Below are 14,285 nucleotides of genomic sequence, written 5' to 3' on the forward strand. Positions count from 1 at the left end.
TAATGCTAACTGCTATTGTTTGGAATTCCCTATGTTTATTGATGTTTATATTGTTCGTGATATGGTCTCTCTGACTGCCCTGTCCGTTACTTTTAGCCCTACACGTGCTAGTTTTTTTGACTGTTATTACTTTTCAGATTTCATTGTTAGATTGGCGAACGTATTCCCTAGAACGCCACCGTTCCGACTGAGTTTCTATAGAGCCTAATTTTTCAAGATAGTCGAAAAGACTATTCACTTTTCCCCAATACCTGTCCAAAGGTTTATCCTTTACTCGCCAATGTAATTGACGTATAACTGCTTCCAACAAATGTTCTTCTCTAATTGGGTCGTCTAAATACTTAGCTTTATTTAGTTGGTGCTCCACGAAGTCTCGGTAGCATTTCGAATTACTAGCTCAGTCAAAGAAGACCACCAAAGGACGATTGTGGGAAAAATTCGTGAAGTCACAAATTTTTGCACAGTACTAGGAGCGAGTGTCTTGAACAACATACTAAAAATTCTGACCGGTATGATGTGAGCACTGGTGTGGGATTAAAGATCACTTTTTGTGTTTTTCTCGATTTACTCTAAAACCGCGGCCTCCACAAAAAAATGTTTACTGATACAAAACTTAACAACATTAAATTTCCTACAGAAGTGGAATTTTTGAATTTTTCTCTAGTACTAATCTGCGTTGCAGGGGATGGAAGTATCACAAATTATTAAAAATATTGTTTTAACAGTATAAAATAAACATTTATCTCTAAATTGAGTCGAAAACAAATGTTAAATGTGTGTACCACATCTAAGTGATGTGTGGGGTAGAAACACGAAGGGAGGATGGTTGCCGGATTTTGTTTAAGCATGGTCACCAAACTGAATGTCGAGTAGGTCATTCCCCACTCAATCTTTCGCATACATCCAGGCAAAGAGGGGGTGTCAAGTCTTAATGATACGAAGTGTAATACCAACATGTTCTTGTAAACTGATTCTATTTCGTAATTATTGAAGTGACTACACATACTCTATCAACCCGTGAAGTTTCTTTTAGTTTTTTCCTCCCTTTCTGGATGCTTCACGTTTTTTGTCAGGCAGCGTAATTGTTGTGTTTGCTTCTTGAGCTCCAACATAACTGATGGGGCTAAAATAGAGAGGGTATAAGTTGTATATTGGAAATAGCAAGGAAAGAAATAATGCTAAGTAGGAATTTTGTTAACATACATAAATTTCAATATTAGGAGGTATGTGCTGATGGTATTCGTCTATAGTGTAGCCTTGTACGGAAGTGAAATGTCAGCGATGGGCGTGTCAGTCAAGAAGGGAGTAGACGCTTTTGAAGTGTGGTGCTACAGAAGAATGTTGAAAATTCAGTGGGTAAATCGTGTAACAAAAGAATGTACTGAACCAAATGGGATAAAGAAGAAATTTGTACGATAACTTGACTAAAACAGTTGTAGTGGAAGACCAAAGTTTGAGTACAGTGAGTCGACTCTCATGGATGAAGGTTACGACAGTTATTTAGAGACCGAGCGAGGTGGCGCAGTGGTTAGACACTTGTGACATTACAGCCTTTATCACTGCGATTTTTAACATGTAAAAGTTTTTTTTTCTGTATTTGCGTCAGTATGTGCGAACTTCTAACATATACCAATGAATGTTGTAACCAGATATCTTTGCCGCGCTCCTGAAAAGCGCAGAATATCACGATAGCTATAAACTGTTATACGCTGCTATCGATCAGTAAAAAAAAAAAAAACCGATGCACCTATGTTTCAAAATAACAATTGCCAGTTTTTACTTCTGCAGGGAGCCGCGTCGCTGTCTAGCTCTTCTGTGAATGTGTTGCGAGTCGGACGCAAAAGTATTGTGCTCCATCTGATATAATCATTTTTATTGTAAAGTTAAGAGTTTAAGTGATTAAAAATATATGTAGCCACAAACAAGCGAGAATGTATATCGTGAAAAATTCGCTCCACCGCCACAATGGGTGGCCATGTTAATGTAAGTTTCCGTTTCATATTATAATACTTGAAGCCTTAAAGTTTATTTAATTTCAAAGAAAATCTCTCAACCTTATTTTCATTAATTATACTTATGATAATCCTTCCTGTTTAAAAGATTTATGCAGCTTATGATCCAGCGTGTGTTCTGTCGGAACAGGAGGCTGTCGTGACGACATCGCTATAGTATTTATTCCAAGTTCTTTCAGTTCCGTTTATATGTTCGTACAAATCCAATCAGTTGGTCCCTTAGGTTTCTTTCATGTAACTTCCGTCTGTTTTCTCCGCGCGATCTTCCTCCGAAAAAAAATTTCTGTTCATTTTCTTTAGTAATTTTCGATATCGCGAAGGAGAAAAGACAGCCGCCTCCTGCTCCGAACGGAACACTACGACTTTTCTAACGTCGGAGAGTACCGCACGAATTTTCCGCTAAAAGGTAATAGAGTTTCTTAAAGCTGGATCAATTACACATGTTGCTGCTGTTCTCCGACAAATCTGGTGTGATTAATAGTAATTTATTCTGTCACGACAAAAAGAACCAATTTTATTTTTACCAAAGCAACAAAGCTTCCAATTAAATTACTAAGAAAAAAAAAGAAATCATACCAGATCTGGCGCCCGAACAGGGACTTGACTAAAATATTGAATGTGTCACGGTACTAATATATGATTGTCTTATTTCATGTATCGCTCTTTGGAACCCACTGCTGCATAAAATTACGGATGAGCAATAAATATACGCAATCTTGAAGGACGCGGTATTTACACAAATATCTTGGGATTTAATAAGACGCAGATTTGCAGTTTTGAAGACAACGCCGAGTGAGTACCAAATTTTCGTTTGCCATAGTTCTGTCTAAAGAGTAGCTCATTGACCTTCAAATTCGACCTCACTCTATCCTTTCTGTAGCTTAACGTAAAAAAACATTTTTTTTTCTACGTAAATATTTGAACATTTTCTGTAACCTTTTGCTTGGCCTATTTGTTTTATACTGTAGTTAGTATTCTCGTGTAAGTTCAAGATGGATGCCATTTCAGTCTTTTCTGTGTAACAGCGTTGGCAATCAATTGTTTCAACGGCGTTGACTCCATCTTGTCTTTTTGCTACAGACGTGTGTCAGTTATTACCCACGTAACATTAGACATTTGACGAACGCACCGCGACTTTAACTTGCGCGGCAAGAATAATTGACAATCAGAATTTCAGTTGGCAGTACCCATTTTAAGTTGGCAATAGTTGAATTTCATTATGGCGGACGGACAATCGAGCGCGAACTCTGCAGACGAAAGCGACGGCACTGTTAACAAACATTACCGACTCCGCTCACGCGGAACGACGGCCAGGACAGACGACAGACAAGAGGTAGCTAACGTGGACGACACTCAGCAGGAAACACCCACCTCCCCGATAACGGTATCAGTTGACATTGTCAAAATGTTACAGGAATTGATATTAGACAGACAGGAGAGGGAACAGCGCGAACGTGATCGCGAACAACGTGAGAAAGACAGAGACAAGTTTTTATCAGAGCTGAAAACGGATATGACAACACAGATAGAGTCGGTTAAGGGTGACGTCACGGCACAGATAGATTCGGTTAAGGGTGACGTCAGGGCACAGATAGAGTCGGTTAAGGGTGACGTCGCGGCACAGATAGAGTCGGTTAAGGGTGACGTCACGGCACAGATAGATTCGGTTAAGGGTGACGTCACGGCACAGATAGATTCGGTTAAGGGTGACGTCACCGAGCAAGTAACCACTTTGACAACCCAGATAAGCACTCTGAATAACAAAATTGAGAACATCGGTCAGAATCTCACAACTCAAATCGAAGCGTGTCGCAAAGAAACCGATTCGGTAAAACTTGCGTATAAAACAGTTGCACGACAGGTAGACGAGTTAGCGACAGCGGTAGCCACTGTAGAATCAAAAGTAAGTGCAATGGCGAATGACATTTCGGACCGAACTATTGACGAAAGAGTTAACAGTAGTGTTGCTTCGCACACTAAAGCACTTACCGAACATTACAAAGAATGGATTGATGTACAAGAGAAGCTAGTTGAGGAGAAGGTTACACGTGACTTGAAAGATGTTGTTAAATCCGCAACCTTAGACATATTATCTGCACCCGGCAGTTCAGGAGACACTGTTTGTACTGAACTAGGCCAAATTAGACGAGTGTTTACCCGGGATTTGCCGGAATGGCGGAAGCAAGTAACAGATGAGATATCCGACCTGAAACAGCAAATTCAAACACTACAGTATGATAACCAGAGTGACGGGAAACACTCACTACCTTCTGAGCCAGATGAACATCAATACCAGACAACACAACAACACAACACACCACAGTACATTCCGCGACTGAAAAATGAATTTAACGATTCACACAACAACAACACTGAACAATTGACACTCACAACCCTCATGAAAGAGGAGAGTGTATTAAAACACAGAGTTTTTCAACCATTCCAACCGGAAAAGCGAAATATTCATCCAGTCGTTTTCCTAAAGAACTTTTCAGGAGTCTTTCCAGCTGCCTGGAATGACAAACAGAGAATACAATTCATTACCGGATACATACAAGGAGAAAGTGCTATATGGGGAACCGAGATGGTTGATAAGTGCAAAACATTTAGCGAGTTTGAGAAAAACTTTTTAAGCAAATTTTGGAGCGCAGGTGTTCAGCAACGCCTACGCAAAGAGGTCTATAACGCCGAACCTTTCCATTCGAACAGTGGCGGACTTCGCCGGTACTTTGAGAAGTACTTGAGAAAGATACAATATTGGGACACTCCCATAACAACAAAAGATGTTATTATGATCCTTAAGTCAAAACTACCCATTTCCATACGCGAGAAATTAGTGAACGTGTCAGAGGAAGATCAGGACGCATTTTTATCCGTCCTTGATTCGCTCGATCTTATACACGAAGACGCGCGTGCGAATGCTAACCGTAAGAACAACAACGCAGGCACGTATTCGAATGGAAACGGTAGTAATGGAAATGGTTCACACGAAACACAATACGGAAACAAACAGTGCAATAACCGCAATAGAGGCCGAAACAATGGTTACCGTAATGGTAAACACAAAAACAAGCATTACGGCAACCAACGGTACAATCCAATATACAACACGCAACAACAGTATTACGGGAATGCCCCATACCAATCAAACAATAACGGTGGTAACTTCTACGAGAATGGGAACAAATACAAGGGTAAACGTTGCAACAATCAAAATTGCGGAGATCAGCTACCTCCACCACAACCCTATGGGCAGCCACAACACCAGCAACAACAGCAATACACGCCTCAGCAACAACCATTCATGCGACAACAACAGTACACGGCACCACAACAGGACTTTAGATACAATAACAATAAACCAAGAAAACAATACAATCCACCGGTATATTTTACGCAGGCAAGTAATGTACCGATTTTTCAGCCTGGTAACCAAGTGCAGTACCAGCAAGGGTTTGATACAAATCAACAAACACAATGGGTAAAAAACCAGCGAGAATGGTCAAGTGATGTGACAGAAGAATCAAATCAGTCGCATCACAAGAAAGCGGAAAACTAAAGGCAGCATCTTTTCGCCGCCTTGGGGATGCTGCGGAATTAATGACGAGTCATCGGGAAAGAAATGAATGGTTAGATCCCATACCTAAAATTGTAGAACCAGAATTAGATTTAGATGCAAAACTTAGGCAAGCATTGGTATCCTTAGCTGTACAGGCGAATCTACGCAAGAAGTCTTATGACAAGAAAGTATCTAAGGCCCTTACATATGATATTAATGAAAAGGTGCTTTTACGGACACATTTTAAGCCATCGTAGTTGTTGAAAAGAAATCGGAAATGGAGGCTATTGTACGACGGACCATTTGTAGTAATTAGAAAACCACATACAGGATGTTATCTAATGGCGGATCCAGCATCTGGCAGAATTAAAGGATTGTATCACCACCAGGATCTCAAGAAGTATAACGAGGCAAAGTAACGAGCAAAGGAACATTAGCCTAAGGTTTAACCTGCGAAACACTTCGGTATTCAAACACACCAATACGAGTACTCACACTTTGGCGAAAAACTATGGAGGTAATTGAAGATTTGATTTATTATGGCGTACGAAAAAGAAAGCACATTCCATTTGAGAGGATAGATTCTCAGTTAGTTTTAAGTTAGTCATAGGTGTAAGCAGTCCAAGTTGGCTGTTGGCATTGAGGAATGCCGTTATTGGTGAAAGGAGATACGGAAGGAAGTAGCAGATTGCCACCTTCCAACTCCAATGAATATATATATATATATGAAATATTAGGTTAAGCAATTTCTTTTTCAGCCCTCAAGATGGAATGTTAGTCTTTAAGTGTACAGAGTACAGCCTATTGCGTGTAAACTGTGCGTTATTGTAACACCGCCATGAACTATACCTTTTGTTAGCGCGATCTTTAGAATTAAACAGATTTGTGTAGCCAAGTGTTTGAACTGTCAAAAGCAGTAAATAACAGATAGAGTATCACGTAGTATTTGATAGTTTTCAGGAGATTCAATCTCAGACTCAAAATATCATCTACGAACAGTAAGCCTCATAAAGATTTAATAGCTAAGCAACAAAGCATTTCCTTTATTGTGTTTTACAACAGCTGTTAGGTCATGTAGTCAAGAGTGCCACTACATCGAAACATATACGTCGTACTGACAAGCCTGGAGTATTCCTGATGGTAAATGTTTCTTCTTTAAACATGTAAGATGCACTAAAGTAATTAGCTATTTCACAGCCAAGCCCGACAATCGCCCAGAAGGAAGCGTGATAAACTAGAAAGCTGTCACCAGATATGACTCACATTATAATAATAAAACTAAGATCTGATATTAGATTAAAGAATAGCCACTTGAAGGCACACGTGACGCATGTCATGCATCTAAGGTAAAAAAAAAAATATCCTAGTGTAGTTGTGCTAGAATTTGTATATGTATATAGTATATTTATGTTCATATTTGATCCTCTCCTCTTCCACTTCCCCATCCTATCCCATTAAAAAAAATTGAGGATTAGAATTTGACAGGCTCATCTGAGTGCTCTTTAGACGGTTGTTAGGTCATGTAGTCGAGAGTGCCACTACATCGAAACATATACGTCGTACTGACAAGCCTGGAGTATTCCTGATGGTAAATGTTTCTTCTTTAAACATGTAAGATGCACTAAAGTAATTAGCTATTTCACAGCCAAGCCCGACAATCGCCCAGAAGGAAGCGTGATAAACTAGAAAGCTGTCACCAGATATGACTCACATTATAATAATAAAACTAAGATCTGATATTAGATTAAAGAATAGCCACTTGAAGGCACACGTGACGCATGTCATGCATCTAAGGTAAAAAAAAAAATATCCTAGTGTAGTTGTGCTAGAATTTGTATATGTATATAGTATATTTATGTTCATATTTGATCCTCTCCTCTTCCACTTCCCCATCCTATCCCATTAAAAAAAATTGAGGATTAGAATTTGACAGGCTCATCTGAGTGCTCTTTAGACGGTTGAAGTGGAAACGAAATTTGTGGGAGAGATCCGTTAGCGAAAAATTTGTTCTAATCGCGTATCGCGAGTAGCAATGTTGAGAGATTATAATACATCCCGCGAGTAGCACTTGCAGCCAGTAACTTTATGAAGCATGAATCTTCCGGAGAGAAATGCATGAGTATGCTCGACCAGTAGAGATAGAATTTGTTCAATCTGTGCTCTACATAAACAGTGACACTAAATTTTGAAGAGAAACGAAATAACAAGCTGCTTAAAAGATTTGTTTTAAGAACAATTTTACCTTTGTAAAAGGGAGAGAGAATAACCGAAATAATCGTGCCTTGATGCACAAGTAGTGGTATTCAATACGCTAATCCGGCGTTGCGTGACTGAAAAGGTTAACAGAATTTGTGACTGTAAGCAAACTTAAGAAATGTATGTATCTATGTATGTAATTTATGGACATTGTTTAATCTTGTAATGTATTTACCTGTGAGTAACTTGAACTGTGAACTTTGAAATCGCAATGTGAGATGGGAGATGTGAATTTGCAGACACTCTAAGACGTTCTAAACAAAATGCGAGTGATAAAGTGTACAAAATACGTGTGCAGTGACATGTGTACACGCAAGTGCAGGTAGTGACAGCGATCACAGCAAAGCATTTTGCAAACTATATGTAAAACGTTGACTTCACTTACCTGTGTGTAAGCAGCATGGCGGGTCGCAGGGACTGTCGTGTGAAATCCTCGAAACAGACGGTGGTATTTTCTACCCAAGTTTTCGATACGCCGATCGACGATGGAGAAAGGACACTAGACGTGTGTTTCCGCGTGTTCTCATTTTAGCAGAGCGCGAGTGACACACGTTAAACTTCATACGAGCATACACGAGCGCGTGTTGCACTGGACTAGTAACCGGCAACAGCGCGGAGCTGCTTGCAATTGGACTCAACAATTAACATTTGAAACACAACCGACGCGCGCGCTGTGGAGGCGTGTCATTGACCTTAGAATGTTTTCCGTCTCACAACTACGCAAGAGACATTGCTAAAGCTATCACAGTGAAACTTAATTATGAACTTTATTTATTCTGTAAAACGAGAAGTCTTAGCTTCAAATTAATTTCCATTTAATCAGTCACGTCGGATATTTTGCGATAGATAGTTAAATAAAGACAAGGCATTACTGAGCACTGAAACGTTAACTGGAGGGGAAGGTTTTCAATCCTGTCCAGAATCCTATAAAACCTTTACCTGTAAGTCTACATTATAGCACGAACCTAACACAGGTTTCTTTCTGTTTATTTGCATGTAAACGACATGACGCTTGATGCGAGACACTAGAGAGGCAACACGAGCGAACACAAAAAAAAAAGGACGCTACCCAGGGTCGTGACCTCTTGGACGACGCCGCTCACCGAACGAGAATAGACGTTGCAGACTCCGGTTAAGTGAGCGCGTGACAAATAAAAGTGTACAGTGTAGTGTCAAGTGAAACGTCCTGATTAACAACGACATTCTAAAAGAATCTAATGAAACGGATAAAAAAAACATTACGAGACCAAACAGGTCACAGACAATTTTAGAGGACTGTTTAAGTAATTATTTCAATGTATCTGTGTATGTTTGTCTACTGACATGTTTTGTTTTCTATATAGAGTATTATTCATTTATCTTTGTGTGTGTTAGACTTAAGATTGTTTTTTTTTCATATTTTGTTTCACCGTAACAGCAATTAAGATGACAGTGCAAGGACACCTTACAATGAACTGAGAGAAGTGCCAAAGTGCACAAAAGACACTGAAAGACTATTTGTTTTCATAACTGTACTGGAAGCATAAAATAACTAGATGACAAACTCATTCCAATTTTATGTTAGAACGAAAGTAAACAGATGATAAAACACAGTAATGTCTTGAAACTACATGTGAGTCCTGATGATCCTTCCGGAATCATCATGCCTCACATGGGAGGCATTGTGACATTACAGCCTTTATCACTGCGATTTTTAACATGTAAAAGTTTTTTTTTCTGTATTTGCGTCAGTATGTGCGAACTTCTAACATATACCAATGAATGTTGTAACCAGATATCTTTGCCGCGCTCCTGAAAAGCGCAGAATATCACGATAGCTATAAACTGTTATACGCTGCTATCGATCAGTAAAAAAAAAAAAAACCGATGCACCTATGTTTCAAAATAACAATTGCCAGTTTTTACTTCTGCAGGGAGCCGCGTCGCTGTCTAGCTCTTCTGTGAATGTGTTGCGAGTCGGACGCAAAAGTATTGTGCTCCATCTGATATAATCATTTTTATTGTAAAGTTAAGAGTTTAAGTGATTAAAAATATATGTAGCCACAAACAAGCGAGAATGTATATCGTGAAAAATTCGCTCCACCGCCACAATGGGTGGCCATGTTAATGTAAGTTTCCGTTTCATATTATAATACTTGAAGCCTTAAAGTTTATTTAATTTCAAAGAAAATCTCTCAACCTTATTTTCATTAATTATACTTATGATAATCCTTCCTGTTTAAAAGATTTATGCAGCTTATGATCCAGCGTGTGTTCTGTCGGAACAGGAGGCTGTCGTGACGACATCGCTATAGTATTTATTCCAAGTTCTTTCAGTTCCGTTTATATGTTCGTACAAATCCAATCAGTTGGTCCCTTAGGTTTCTTTCATGTAACTTCCGTCTGTTTTCTCCGCGCGATCTTCCTCCGAAAAAAAATTTCTGTTCATTTTCTTTAGTAATTTTCGATATCGCGAAGGAGAAAAGACAGCCGCCTCCTGCTCCGAACGGAACACTACGACTTTTCTAACGTCGGAGAGTACCGCACGAATTTTCCGCTAAAAGGTAATAGAGTTTCTTAAAGCTGGATCAATTACACATGTTGCTGCTGTTCTCCGACAAATCTGGTGTGATTAATAGTAATTTATTCTGTCACGACAAAAAGAACCAATTTTATTTTTACCAAAGCAACAAAGCTTCCAATTAAATTACTAAGAAAAAAAAAGAAATCATACCAGACACTGGACTCGCATTCGGGAGAACGACGGTTCAATCCCGCGTCCGGCCATCCAGATTTAGGTTTTCCGTGATTTCCCTAAATCGCTCCAGCAAATGCCGGGATGGTTCCTTTGAAAGGGCACGGCCGACTTCCTTCGCCATCCTTCCCTAATCCGATGATACCGATGACCTTGCTGTCTGGTCTCCTTCCCCAAACAAACCAACCCAACCCAAGTTATTTAGAGATGGAAGGGTTCCCACGGGATAGATTAGCGTGGTAAGCTCCAAGAGATCAATCTCAGACAAAAGATATCAACAATTCCAATATAACGTAACGTACACCTTTATTAGCAGTGTCCACTCTGGATGTAGACTCAGATTTCAACGCTATTGGAGCCCTTGTCAAATTTCGCTAGTCCAAAAGCGGCCTTTACCAGTTACAATACCAGAAACATTGAGGTTTATGTAAATGCAAATGTGGGAAACTCACATTAAGGGGTGGAACACTGATAAAAAAAATCACACGATTTCTATTCTACCATAGGACTGAGAGGCCCTGCAAATCTGCCTTTAGATATTGTTTTTTAATTTTGTAAGACATGTATCTTGCATATCTTTTCCTGTACAGTAAAAAGTTAGCACTGTGGTACGAAGGCCCCGGTCACTATAGTACAACCTCGAAATATTAGTTTCCGACCGTAGGCACATTATCTCAAAATATCCATTTTAGAATTCTTTTCTGTCTGAATAATTTAAACTTTTCAAATTTGATTCACTTACATTATTCAGGTAGTGACCCTTGCTGGAGTAATCTTATGTGAATATCGTAATCACTTTATTATCCAGTAAAATTGAATATATTATGCAGGGCATTATTGGTTCAGAATTAACACTTTTTCTGGTGCAGTAACTCCTAAGAAGCGTGTGAAAGTAGACGTGGGAGGGGGGAGAGGGGGCTCGATGGTGGGTTGCACTTGAATGTGTAGATCGGTGATTGCACTCAAAAACTAAGTGTTTTACCTGAGTTTTGTATCGAAGTACTGTTTGTAAACTATCAGTAGGCACTAGGCGGTATGGAGAATCGACTCTACTGTTAATATGTTTATTTTCCGTGATTTGCGTTCCTATTCCATGCTTCACATCACAGTACTCGTTGTCTCTTATGGGATACGATCATCAACCAGCATACACACCGACTATAGTGAAGTGTAAAAGACTGAGCGACCTAACAATGTCATTCCTCTGCGATAACTTTGAAAAATTAATCAATTATCTATACGTACTCACAATGATTTTGTACGTTTATTTTGACACGAAGTGAAGATATGTTGCAACTGAGGACTTGCTTATAGCTACTATTAACTGTGACAACTTTGGAAAATGCAAAACTTCTCACGGTCATCTGCAATGTGACGTGGTGGTTAGTGACTATTATATGTAGAACTTGGCTGCTCCTAAGCCCGAACATTATATTCTTCACGATCTTTGGCGTTGCTCACCTGTGGGCTCAATAGTAGAGGGTCAGCGTCCTCATCGCAGACCGCTATAACACGATCTTCGCTTTCCGTCTCCCGCCCACAAGGGAGACAGAAAAACGCGAGGGCTCTGCGGAACATCTGTGAAGATAAAAAAAATAATATCGAGGGTTGCCCTCAACTCATACAATAGCCCAACAGAATGGAAGCCGCTTAGATTGGGACTGAAAGACGATCGTAAAATTTGAGATGTGTACTGGGACCGCATTTCACGAGAACTTCCACTCCTCATCAACGTACTAACGAATCCTCTGGGAACTACAAAGTTTGTGGTTATGTGGGATTTTGCCCAATTTTAAGGTGTGTTTTTGTGATTTTCAGTGCGAAGACTGGTTTGATGCAGCTATCAATTCTATCCCCTGCAAGCTTCTCCATTTCCGAATAACTACTGCAATCTACATCCTTCTCAATCTGCTTACTGTATTCATCTCTTGGTTTCCCTCTACGAATTTTACCGCCACACTTCCCTCCAGTACTAAACTGGTGCTCCCTTGATGTCTCAGAAAGTGTCCTATCAACCAATACACCTTTTTTAGTCAAGTTATGACACAAATTTCTTGGCTCCCCTATTCTGTTCAGTACCTTCTCATTAGTTACGTGATATACCCATCTTATCTTGAGAATTCTTCTGCAGCATCACATTTCAAAAGCTTCTGTCCTCTTCTTGTCCAAACTATTTATGATCCATGTTTCACTTCCACACATGGCTGTACTACAGACAAATACCTCCAGAAAAGAGTTCCTAACACATTTCTATATTCGATGCCAACCAATTTCTCTCCTTCAGAAAGGCTTCTCTTTCCATTGCCAGTCTACATTTTATATCTTCTCGGCTTCGACTATTATCAGTTATTATTCTGCCCAATAGTAAAACTCATCTTCTACTTAAGGGTCTCATTTTCTGATCTAATTCCCTCAGCATCACCTGGTTTAATTCGACTACATTCCATCAACTTGCTTTGATTTTGTTGATGTTCATCTTATATCCTCCTTTAAACACACTGTCTATTCCGTTCAGCTGCACTTCCAAGTCCTATGCTGTGTCTAACAGAACTATAATGTCATCGGGTAACCTCAAAGTTATTATTCCTTTTCCTGAACTTTAATTCCCTCTCCAAATTTTTCTTTGATTTCTTTTACTGCTTTCTCAGTGTACTTTCCAACCACTGCTTCCCTTTCATTGCCCTCGGCTTTTATAGCTACCGCCAGGGTTCTCTACAAGTTGTAAATGGCCTTTCCTCCCTGTGTTTAACCAATGCTACCTTCAGAATGTCGATGAGAATATTCCAGTCAACACCGTATTTAAATATTCGCTCGCAAATACCACGTTTTGACCTTCGACCTAAGAAACAGCATTTATTAGCAAAATTATACATGTTTATGATGACAATTCAAGATGTAAATCAATGCTTTAGGCAAAGTGGGTTCTTGCACACGAATAATGGCGAGTAGAAAGGGGAAAGAAACTGTTTTCAGCTTATTATTTTAATAAATCACAAGGGGAGCCGGAGGTGGTCAAATCCAAAAAATTACGATTTTTTTTTCTACCGAAAATTAATTGGAACATTCCTCTTTAATGTAAACTTTGAATTATTGTTCTACTCGCCCTAGAAGTGGAGTTACTACCATATTCCCCCACGCCTGCAGAGGAAATGGGCGGCCGCTGAAAGCATCTAACACCCTCTCGTGACTTCCTGGCGAACTGCTTGGGATTTTCTCGGCCTGTTACGCATACAGCGCCTTATGTTACGCATACAGCGAGTGTGCAAGGGTTGGCTACATTGTTTTCTGTGACAATTGAAGCGCTAAAAGCGCGGAACATCGTCTCTTTGCTGTTTACCGTTTCGAATTAGTTCAGTGTTGTTGGTAGTATTATACTTCTTGTGTAAAGCGTTGTACTGGTTACGATGCCACGTTTTAGTAACCATGTATATAAGAAGAGGAAGAACGTAAGGAAAAGAAAATTAACACTAATACCAAGTTACGATACTACAATTACTGAAACAGTGCGGCGTTCTGCTAAGCAACACATGGCCGCCCATAGCCCTGTGACATCTTCTAGCAAGAAGCTGACTGGGGGAAGTGACAGATCTCGTGAATATGTTAGTGACAGTGATGATATTAACGAAGTACTGAATATTGGATTATTATCTTCTGTGCTGAAAGACAGTGTTCTGTGCAAAATGTGTTCAAGTGTAGGAGTGGGACTAGAGATAACAAAGCACTT

This window comes from Schistocerca piceifrons, chromosome 3 (genome assembly GCF_021461385.2).
Source record: "Schistocerca piceifrons isolate TAMUIC-IGC-003096 chromosome 3, iqSchPice1.1, whole genome shotgun sequence".
In the NCBI taxonomy this organism is placed as follows: Eukaryota; Metazoa; Arthropoda; class Insecta; order Orthoptera; family Acrididae; genus Schistocerca; species Schistocerca piceifrons.